Below are 11910 nucleotides of genomic sequence, written 5' to 3' on the forward strand. Positions count from 1 at the left end.
TAAATTATTTTTTTGATGCACTAGTATCTCTGTCCTATATAATGCACTGAAGCAAGAAATCAAATGTGTACCTATCAAGGAAAGATTATCCTTTTAAAAGTATAAAATGAGAGGGGCAACAGACAAATTAAGAGGCCAGCGATCTTAGTTTACTTCTTTGTTGATAACAACTGATATTTGTTTATTCTCACCAAAAGCACATCTAGCTTCTGAGTTTTGTATAGGAACAAATTTTGATTCATCTAACTTTCACTGTTGTGCTTCCAACCAATGCAATAAAGCAGATGATAAAAACTTTTAAGCTTCATTCATTATAGGTGACAACTGTAGATCCGAGTACGCACATAAAAAAGGTATCTAGCAAATGGTAAAATAGAATAGTTCAACAACCTTTCATTCCCTGAGTTACCATAATTCACAGAGCCAGCACCATATTCCTAATCCTGAAGTTGCTAGGATTAGAGGAGGAGACAATGAAACTTTCCAGTAATTACATCCCCGATGTTTGTGGATGTGTAGGTTGAGGATTATAACCCTCTTTTCGCAGTTCAAGAAGAAGACTCTTGAGCATTGAATATATCTGAGCAGACTGTGGGTGACTTCCATCTGCTGCAACAAACATATGAGTGTTGTTGTTAACCTCGATCCAACTGTACCCAGGAACCTTCTGAACTCCTCTTTCCTTCATCAAACTTCTAACCTTAAGCACACTCCCCATTTTCCAGCATCAGCATGTATATTTGAGAATAGTATGTAATACCCAGAATTTTGTGGTTCTAAGTCAAAAAGATGTCTTGATGCCTCTTCAGCAAGCTCAACATTGCCATGGACCCGACAAGCTCCAAGCAATGTTCCCCAGACACCAGAATCTGGGGAGAATGACATACTCTTTATTGTTTCAAATGCTTCACTTAAACGTCCAGCACGCCCAAATAGATCTACCATGCAAGCACAATGCTCCAACCTAGCTGGGATCCCATATTCCTCAATCATGCAACCGAAGTAGAAAATTCCATCATCAACTTGCGCCATGGCCAAGCAGATATACCAAGAAAGGTGACATGATCAAGCAGGATCCCATTACCCAACATTTCATGAAACAGGACAAGAGAGTCCTGAAGGCAACCGTGACTCCCATAAGCAGAAATAATGCTGTTCCAGGACACTTCATTCTTCTCTTCCATCATGTCAAACACACTGCAGGCAGAACTAAGTTTCCACATTTGGCATACACGTCTATCAGTGCACTCTCAGCAAACAGATCAGACCTAAATGCACTTCTAATCATGAAACCATGAATCTCTTTCCCATAATGAAGTGCCGGTAAGTTTGCACAAGCAGAAAGAGCAGCTGAAATGCTTACACAGTCATACTTGGCACCTGCCATCCCCATTTGACGAAATATATCAATGGCTTCTTCTGGCTTACCATTCTGGGAATAGCTTGTTATCATTGAGTTCCAACAAATGGTGTCCCTTTCAAACATTCTTTCAAAAACTTGATGAGCAAGATCCAATCTTCCAGATTTTGCATACATGTCTGTAAGCGCACTTCCCAGATGGAGCCTTCCGTCAAGCCCATGCCTGAGGATGTTTCCATGCAATTCCTTTCCCAATTTCAGAGCAACCAAACCAGCACAAGCTGGTAAAACACTTGCCAAGGTTAGAGAATTCGGTCGCATTTTCTCTTTAAGTAACCATCTAAAAATTTCCAATGCATTATTATTCATCCCATTGAGAACGAGCCCTGAAATCATAGCAGTACACATGACAACATCAGTTCCGGTGCTTTGGTTGAAAATTTTGTGTGCCATATCCACATTCCTGCACTTGAAGTATACATCAATCAGTGCACTTTTCAAGAACACATCCAAAGGCACAAATGTCTTACAATGTAACCGTGAATTTCCTTACCTTGCTTGAGGCTAGCCAGTTCAGCAACTGATGGTAGAAAACTTGCAAATGTGATTGAGTCCGGTTTGACACTAGAAGAAATCATCGCTTGAAACAAGCGTGAAGCCTCAACCATAAACCCATTTTGTATATACCAGATATCATTCCGTTCCATGTCACTAAATCAGTTCATGGCATCATATCAAACAATTTGCGGGCCTCAGACAAGCACTGGCATTTTGAATACATTGCTAACAATGTATTAGCCACTGGAGAATCCAACTCCAACCCACAAGCAACAATTAGCCCATGAAGCTGAGTACCAAAACCAATCATAGCTTCTGAGGCACAAACAGACAAAATGCAAGCGAATGTCACTGCATTGGGCTTAATTTCACTATTTCTCATTTCCAAGAACATTCCAACAGCATTCTTCGATTCTCCATTTTTAACATAACCATGAAGCATGACATTCCATAAAACACAATCTTTGTGAGGCATTTCAACAAACAAGCACCATGCATCATGGATAAAACCATTGCCCATATACAATTGAATCAAAGAACTACCCACAAATATATCCACTCCAAAACCCATAAACTGGATGGTATCATAGATTGCTTTACCCAATCTTACATTATTCACACCACCACAAGCTTTAATTACACTTGGAAAAGTGTACTTGTCAGGTGAAATTCCAGAACCCAACATCTTGAAGTAAAACAGCAAGGCAAACTCAAAGTAACCCATCATAGTGAACCCTCTAATCATCCAGTTCCAAGGCAAAGTATATTGCAAATCAAGCTTGAAAATACCTGCAGGATGACTCAAAATGCCTAGAGGAGGGTGAATAGGCCAATTTGAATTCTAATCAAATAAATAAAATAAAACTTGGTGGCAGGATTATTGTAAACCTCATCATCATGTAGTATCACTAGACATAAAATAAAAGAACACGCGAGGGTATTTTCGTGGTAAACCCCACCTCTGGGGAAAATCACGGGACTCCTCAGTCAACACAAATCCACTATAGAGCGATGATTACAGTACTCACACTTATCCTAGACACATTCTAGATGTGTTTACGACTTCTTCGTAACTCAATACATCGCGGGATGATCTTCGACCTCCTTATGTTGAGCGCTTAATACGCCCGATTGCTTCAAGCTCACGGAGGAAAACCGCCACCACGGTCTTGGTGCCCTCAACCGTATGAGTCACCGACATGCATATGAATGCAATATGAATGATTAAAGTGTTTGATAAATCACCAAGTAAACATTGAACACTTGATGATTTATCTCAAATATCCGCACAATAGCTTTTCTTAGAACTCTATATGCTCAAAACAAATATCTCAAAGACCGTTCAAGAAGGAGATGCACCCTTGGCTTTATACAACTATGTTGCTGTATTACAAGAGATGATTCAAAAAGCTAATATATCACTAACGTGCCAAATCAGATTTGATTGAAATAAAGTCCTATTCTATTTCGTCATCTTTTGTACTATAAGGGATGATTATCCAATCATCAATTGATATCCAACAAAACAGTGTATATCAATATGTAAACAACGAAGCCAAATAGGATATTTATTCAAACATCCTTTCCAAGTCCAAGATGATGAAAACTTAATAATTTTAACTTAAACCAAAATAGAGTCTAACTAGGAAAGTAATCTCAAGAGATAAAATCTAATCCTATTAAAAATAAGATCAAGATAAAAAAACTTTAAGTGAAAAATAACTCCAATTAAGAATCCTATAATGAATGCATGATTATGTCATGATTTACCTGAAGTCAAGATTCTCATATGGTTAGGGCATGCCTCGGAAGTGTGGGGTTTGAAAGAGTTGTGCCAAAACATCCAGTAAACAAGTCTAGGAAATGACAATACAAATTTCGTACTAACAATCTCCCCCTTTGGCATTTCCTAGACAAAACACCTATTACAACTCAAAAGAAATTACATGGGATTTAACAAATGAATTCTTATTCTAAGCTTGAAGCCCTGAATCCCTGCACATGATGAAACAACAAAACCAGTGAAGCATGTGGGAGAAGAAATGTAATTCAAGGCAGAATTACAACACAACTCCCCCTTAATTTCATAACACAATCTCTCCCCCTTTTTGTCAGGAAATCCAAAGGGCAAAGAATGAACATAATGGAGCAAATATAAGAGGGAAAGGAAAAAATCAGATTGCATTCCCAACATATAAAGACATAGAGAATAACCAATAAAGCATGTAAGAGGCTTTATCTTGAAAACAAACAGAAAATTCTTTTTTTTTTTTTTTTTTTTTGTTTTTTGTTTTGGGATAGCGCAGGAAAATAGAGAACTAAAAGAATAATGAGAAGTTGTTAGAACCAAAACATACAAAAACAAAAGCAATACACTCAAGAAGACTCAAAACAATCAAGACATAAAACATCTACATAGATCAGGACAAAGTTCTCTTGAAAATATAATTACCATTCATAAACATACCAAGTTTGTGAGTAAAGAATGAAAGAACAACAAACCCTTTGTTGTCTTGAGCGCATGTAAGCAAAGCATATAGGACAAACACGACGACACTGCAGAGACTCACAAACTCACGAGAGAGCAGTGAGGCATACCACAGTCATGGTGAAGAAAAAAGGCATCAAATGAGTCTACCATCAAGGAGCAAATGTGTTAAATGAACTCTTTTCAATTAAGCACAAAAAATATGTCCACAAAGGAATCCACAAAGATTGCACAAACACTAAGTGCATAGTAAGTATAAGAAGATCAATTTATATATATATTTTTTAATACGAATTTAGTGGCTCACTTTATCTAGCTTTCGACATGATCCATGTAACGGATGGTCAATCAGTGTGCTACGTCGGATAGTTGAGCAGCTGGGTGATGAAGCACCCCTGGTGAAATACTGATCCGAATCATGAAGGCTCCAAAGATAAGCAAGGATAGCAAACCATCACAACCTGTTGACTCGAACCTCGACGTTGGTTAGACAAGAGGCCCGGTTACTGAGCAATGAGTGGTTGACACCCTTTTCTTTTTTTTTCTTTTTTAATTATTATTTTATTTTTATTTTTATAAACAGATCAAGAACTTACGCACAGTAGTGTTATGGCAATCCAAAGAGAGACAAGTGCATGATAAGAGATATTCAAAGGACTTCAAGGAAAAGAGTGTGGTGTGCAAAATAAAAATAAATAGATGGATAGATCATTTAATGCAGTTTATAATGCACCAAGACAATGGAAACCTTTGTGTGAAGCTGAGAGTGTAAGTTCTTAATATAGTGCAATGTCAGAGCCCAATCTAAGATCAACAAATACGTTCAGACAGTTACAGGATTGATACACCTTAACAATCCTTGCACGAGCTGGACAGATTTATAAACACAGAAATTAATTGAAATATCATAAAACATGAAAGAGGCTTTGGCATGCAATAGACTCCAAATTAATCTAGAGCACATATACCTAAAGACTTTCTAAGAGTGTCAAATCGAAGATTATCCAAGGGTTTTGCAGCAATACATTTAAGATCCAAACTTTCTCTAAAGCGGGTTCATACAACATTAGTGGAGGAAGACATACAATTATGATTTTCCTTTTCCCTCCAAACTAACTTTGTCTTAGTTGTGGCAAACAATGAAAAGAAGATAGTTTGGATAAGCGGTTTACCTCTTTCATAAGATTTGAAATCTTATGTTGGATACTTACTTTTCCACCCATGCCATGAGAATTTGAACGAACAAATTCGTTTGGCTATTGCATCTCGGTCTTATGTGCCACGAGTTCCACAAAGTGACAAATTGGAATAAATTTCTTGACTTCATGAGAGGCAGAAGGTTCAATAGGTGAAGTGGATTTGACAAACTTTGTTTTAGACACAGCGGAAGACTTATTACTTGGTTCAAATCCCAAGCCTCGTTTGTCACCATCTCTTCGTCCCATGCTAATCATCTTGTCAATTTTCTGCAATGGTTAAAGAAACAATCCTTTCTTTTGAATTTTTAAGTTCAAGTTCAAGGGCTTTGTTGTCAGAAGTTAGAGAAGCAATTAATTTATTATGATCAGTCAATTTTTTCTGCAAAAACATCAATTTTTCGTTCATACCTGCACTTACCTTTTCGGAATCTGCATCAGGGGATTGAAACTCGTTTGCAATCCTGCAATTTTCCAGCTTCAGCACAGCAACTTCTTTGACGAGCTCACTATTTTGTTTACTGAGCTTCTGAGATGCAGCCAACAAATCATCATATTTGTTCATGATAAACTCAATATTTATACCTTTACAATCATCATCCTCACGTGATTCATCCAAGCTAAGCGTGGTTATAAGTGCAACCGTCTTTTCATCATTCTCGCATTCCGATTCACTATCACTCCAAGTAGTATGCATTGCCTTATTCTTGCCATCCTTTTGTTTCTTTAAGGTGTTGGCACATTCGAAGATATGTGTCCATAGCCTTCACATTCGAAACATTTGACCTTTTCTCTTGGATTCTTTCGTTCATTTAACCTGCGAAATTTAGATCCACCATCAGTATAGTTAACAAACCTATTTTTAGAATTTATACCTTTTGAATCTCGACTCCGTGGATCCTGATTCTTGAGAAAGTTCATGAATCGTCTTGTGAGAATCGTTAATTCCTCATCACTGCAATCTTCATTTGAATGCTCATCATCTTCTTCATTCACAACCTTGAACATAACATTTTGCTCTTTTTAAAGAGGTAGATGTTTCATCTCATAGGTTTGTATGGACCCTATGAGTTCTTGAACTTTCAAGGTGTTCAAGTCACGGATCTCTTCAATAGCCGTGATCTTTGGTTGAAACCGTTGAGGCAAGGATCTCAAAATCTTTTTCACAACTCTATCTTCTGGAAATTTTTCACCTAAACCTGAACAAGCATTCACAATTACACAAAGTTTAGCATAAAATTCAGAAAAAGTTTCATTCTCATCCATCATAAGTGTCTCAAACTGTAAAGTGTGCATTTGAAGCTTGGCTCCCTTGACAGTATCTGTTCCTTCATGAGTAACCTGCAAAATATCCCAAGCTTCCTTAGAAGTATCACAAGCACATATATATTCAAATTGATCGGAAGAGACAGCAGTAAATAAAGCATTTAACCCCTTTTGATTATTAGTCTTTGTGTGTGACCTGCGATGGTCCACTCTCTCTAGTTTTGAGGACTGTGGTTTCTTCATCTCCTTTTCCGATCGTCTTTGTGGGTTTAGGAAATCCATGAACCACTGTGCTCCATACACGTTCATCTAAGGACCAAAGAAACGACTTCATTTTGGCCTTCCAAGCGCCATAGTTGTTGCCATCGAAATATGTGGATGTAATTGCAGCCCGAGGCACGATCCATCCTAAGGTATGTTAGATCTTGCTGAGTATGTCCAGCAACCTGCTCTGATGCCAATTGAAAATACCTGCAGGATGACTCAAAATGCCTAGAGGAGGGTGAATAGGCCAATTTAAGATTCTAATCAAATAAATAAAAATAAACTTCGGTAGCAGGATTGATATGGCTTATCAATCCTGTAACGTGCTGGGCATAAAATAAAAAGAACACGCAGAGAATTATTTTACGTGGTAAAACCCCACCTTTGGGGAAAATCACGGGACTCCTCAGTCCAACACAAATCCACTATAGAACGATGATTACAAGAAGTACTCACACACTTATCCTAGACACATTCTAGATAATGTTTACCGACTTCTTCATAACTCAACTTCAGTCACGGATGATCTTCGACACTCCTTATGTTGAACGCAATACTGGCCACGATTGCTTCAAGCTCACCGGAGGAAAACCGCCACCACGGTCTTGGTGCCCTCAACCGTATGAGTCACCGACATGCATATGAATGCAATATGAATGATTAAAGTGTTTGATAAATCACCAAGTAAACATTGAACACTTGATGATTTATCTCAAATATCCGCACAATAGCTTTTCTTAGAACTCTATATGCTCAAAACAAATATCTCCAAAGACCGTTCCAAGAAGGAGATGCACCCTTGGCTTTATACAACTATGTTGCCAGACATTACAAGAGATGATTCAAAAAGCTAATATATCACCAACGTGCCAAATCAGATTTGATTGAAATAAAGTCCTATTCTATTTCGTCATCTTTTGTACTATAAGGGATGATTATCCAATCATCAATTGATATCCAACAAAACAGTGTATATCAATATGTAAACAACGAAGCCAAATAGGATATTTATTCAAACATCCTTTCCAAGTCCAAGATGATGAAAACTTAATAATTTTAACTTAAACCAAAATAGAGTCTAACTAGGAAAGTAATCTCAAGAGATAAAATCTAATCCTATTAAAAATAAGATCAAGATAAAAAAACTTTAAGTGAAAAATAACTCCAATTAAGAATCCTATAATGAATGCATGATTATGTCATGATTTACCTGAGGTCAAGATTCTCATATGGTCAAGGCATGCCTCGGAAGTGTGGGGTTTGAAAGAGTTGTGCCAAAACATCCAGTAAACAAGTCTAGGAAATGACAATACAAATTTCGTACTAACAAAGCTGATAAAAGATGTTCTTAGCATCCACAATGCTCCCACAGAGAAAATACATACCTAAAATCTTTGTCCCGACAAGGCTGTTTTTTAAAAGTCCACTGCAAATAGCATGTGCATGAACTTGTCTACCTTGTTGGATAAGAGAATGATCACTACAAGCTTGCAAGATTGAAGCAAACTGGCTTGACACTGCCCCTTCCAGTTAAGAAAGTATTTGCAGTCTGTATATACGGACTTGGATCTTTGTGATGTAATGGGTATGAAATGTTTATAGATTTCAAATGTGATCTTTGTGTTGTTCAAATGTGAAGGAGGAGTGACCTTTTACAGGCATCCAATAACATGTAACCTTCACCACATTAAACTAGAAAATTAAGTAGAAATAAAACATAAAAATTAAATATTTATAATCCTCACAATAAATAAAATAAAACAACCAAAATAATAAATAAATAAAATTCCAACAATATTTTTATAAGTTATTAGTCTCTAATAAAGGGTTTATATGTGAAACTCCCTAAACAAAATATTATAATTTTTCATAATTAGGGTCAGAAAGTTTTGATGTCTACAAGGTTCTAGATGCTAACAGAAGAAGAAGAATGGAGGAAGAAGAAGATTGGAGAAATAGAAAATAGAGGAATTGAGAGAACAACAGAGAACTTGTATTTCAGATTTCTTTTTCCTTAATGAGAAATACAGTACAGTGAGTCTTTTATTGTAGTCCTAGCTAGTTCAAGCTTTGCTTAGCTACAAAACCTCCTAAGAATAACCCGCGTGATTATTACAACAACTAACATAACTAATACACGTGATTAATATGATAATATCACAGCCTCGACACGTCACTAACTAACCACACGTCAGCTTAACCTCTCTCTCTCTCTCTCTCTCTCTCTCTCTCTCTCTCTATATATATATATGGAGGAAATAAAAATAGATTTCAGATTAATAAACAACAACAGCTCCACAGAATCTTTATTTATTACATAGCAAACAAATAACAGCTCCAAACTGATCATTCTGACTCACTCTTAACAAATTCTAACAGCAATAAATTAAGGCAAACACTGGCTAGCTCATTAGCCAAACACAACCTGCTGCTTCTCCTTAAACACATTCTTCATCGCTAAATGGATGGTTTACTTTAGCAATCCGATTTAGTGGCTCCAACACACAAGGAAACGACAGGCGTATTCTCCTCAGAATTTGTTAAATGCGGTGACGTGCTCTCGAACTTGTAAGAATATTTTATAAATATTATGTGTGGCCCACATGAAGTGACCTATGTGGCAAATAAATTGTTTAATTGGTTTAATAAATATTATTCAAAATAATTATATTGATCAAATAAAGAGAAGTAGTTCCCTATTTGATTACTGTGATGGGTGGTAATTGATTATAGGCTTCATTAGGAAAGGGGTCCTCTCTCTGCCTATAATAGTGTGCATACCCATCTTATGTGCAAAAGGCTAAAGAGAAAAATCTATTTCCTCCACACTGACGGCTTGCCTACAGATTGACCAAGACAAATATCTTGATATGGTAGAAGACTAATCATTCAAGGTATGTACGTAATTTAAGTCTAATTGAATTTCTGCCTAATGTTATTGTGAAAATCATGAAATTCAAGATCTTGGGTCACGGATTGGGTTCTCATGGTTTTACCCAATATTAAGTTTACATGTGGTATCAGAGCATGGTTGAGAACTCTCTTCACTACTACATTTTAATACTTGCGCGACGACACTTTATGCGCAATGACAAAAAATTTGTCGCGCAAATGATTCTTGCACGACGAAAAGAGTCAATCGTAGCGCAAAATATTCCAAATAATAATTTATAATTGAAAACTTGAGCAACGAAATTATTCATCACGCAAAAACTACTAGCGCCACCAAAATCTTGATCGTTGGGCAAAGTTGGGAAGGAATACCGCATTTATTTTATTTGGCGCCAAAACCTTGCGCAATGACAAATATCGTCGCAAAAGGAACCCTATTGCGACGGTTGCCATTATCGTCGCGCAAAGTTAGCCCGAAAACCGCGGGTTATTTTATTTGGCGCCAAAAACAGTATTTTTGGCGAAGAATGGACCACTTGCAAGGCGAAAATAGATTTGTCTATGCGACGAACCCGTATTCATCGCGCAAAATCCTTCTTCTTATTAATCTATTTTTTGCCATTGTAGAGCGGACTTAAAAAAACAAAACCTCTGCCTACACCAGCACTGCGGCTTCACTGTGTGCTTCATCTTGGGAGTTCATTGGGTAACTATTATTTGTTGTCATTAGTTTAAAAGTATTAATGCAAATTCATATTAACGCTATTAATTTCGTTCTCTTTAGGGATATTTGTAATTAGCGATTGGTGCAGAACACTTGAGAAAGTATTTTATTCGCTTTATATTTTAAGAATATAAAATTAATTACATTATGTTAAACTTCGTGTGTTATGTTTAAATTTTTTTTTTTTTGTGATATTATATTTATATTATGTTTTTAAATTGTGCATGACGTAGCACAATGTTGTGATGTACGGTTAATTCAAATTAACTCCGTACATTTTTTTTATTTGTAGTAAAACTTAGTTTCCTATTCGAGATTAGTTGGATTTCGTGCATGGATGCGTAAAGCATGACAGTGGTCCAATTAATTCTTGAATTGTCCCATTATTTGGACAGTTTGGTAATGCATAGTGTTGTCACATAATCTACTGGCTACAGGATTAGGTTTTGCCAGGAGATTTGGTGTCATCTCGATGCGTTCTTCGGGTGGTACATAGGTATTTATACCTATGCCCACCTCAAGAACTGTATCGAGATGCTGCCAAAATTCATCCACGTCGAAATCTAATCTCATGTAAGCCGTAGGTTCATGACAGGACTATGCATTCCGAATGGGATAGGGCCTTTACCGGAGGCATAAGGTGACATTATAACTTCATATGAAGTTGTTGTGATTGTTGTGTTGTGATTGTAGTTTCAGGAATTATGAGCAGAAGGTGGATACAGAACCCGAATAGATGTGTAGACGAATACTTGGATGTAATCGATGATTTTATTGAGTTTGCACGTAGACACAACCCGGGTGCAACTAGAATCCGTTGTCCTTGTAGGAGGTGTAACAACACGTTGTGGGAGACAATTGAAAATGTTGGATTTCATTTAGTAAGGCATAGAATAATTGAGACATATAGCATTTGGAACCTTCACGGAGAACAATTAGACAATGTTTCGTCTTCAAATGCCACAAGAGTGGACAATGTTGAACCTATTGTGGATCCTAATGAACAAGTCATGGATATTATAAATGATGTTTTTCCATTTGCATCGATAAACATCAATCAGGAAGGCGAAGATGACGTGCCTGCCCCAATAGACAGTGCAGAGTTCAAACAATATGAACAACTGTTAAAAAATGCCAACCAAGAGTTATACTCGGGTTGCAA

General features: G+C 36.9%; 1 pseudogene; it reads right to left on the minus strand.

The window, feature by feature from the left end:
* Positions 1–285: 285 nt before the first annotated feature.
* On the minus strand, positions 286–2668 carry LOC148917556 (pentatricopeptide repeat-containing protein At4g21300 pseudogene; annotated as a pseudogene).
* Positions 2669–11910: the final 9242 nt, after the last annotated feature.

Source organism: Prunus mume, linkage group LG4, assembly GCF_029339155.1.
Source record: "Prunus mume cultivar Tortuosa linkage group LG4, ASM2933915v1, whole genome shotgun sequence".
NCBI lineage: Eukaryota > Viridiplantae > Streptophyta > Magnoliopsida > Rosales > Rosaceae > Prunus > Prunus mume.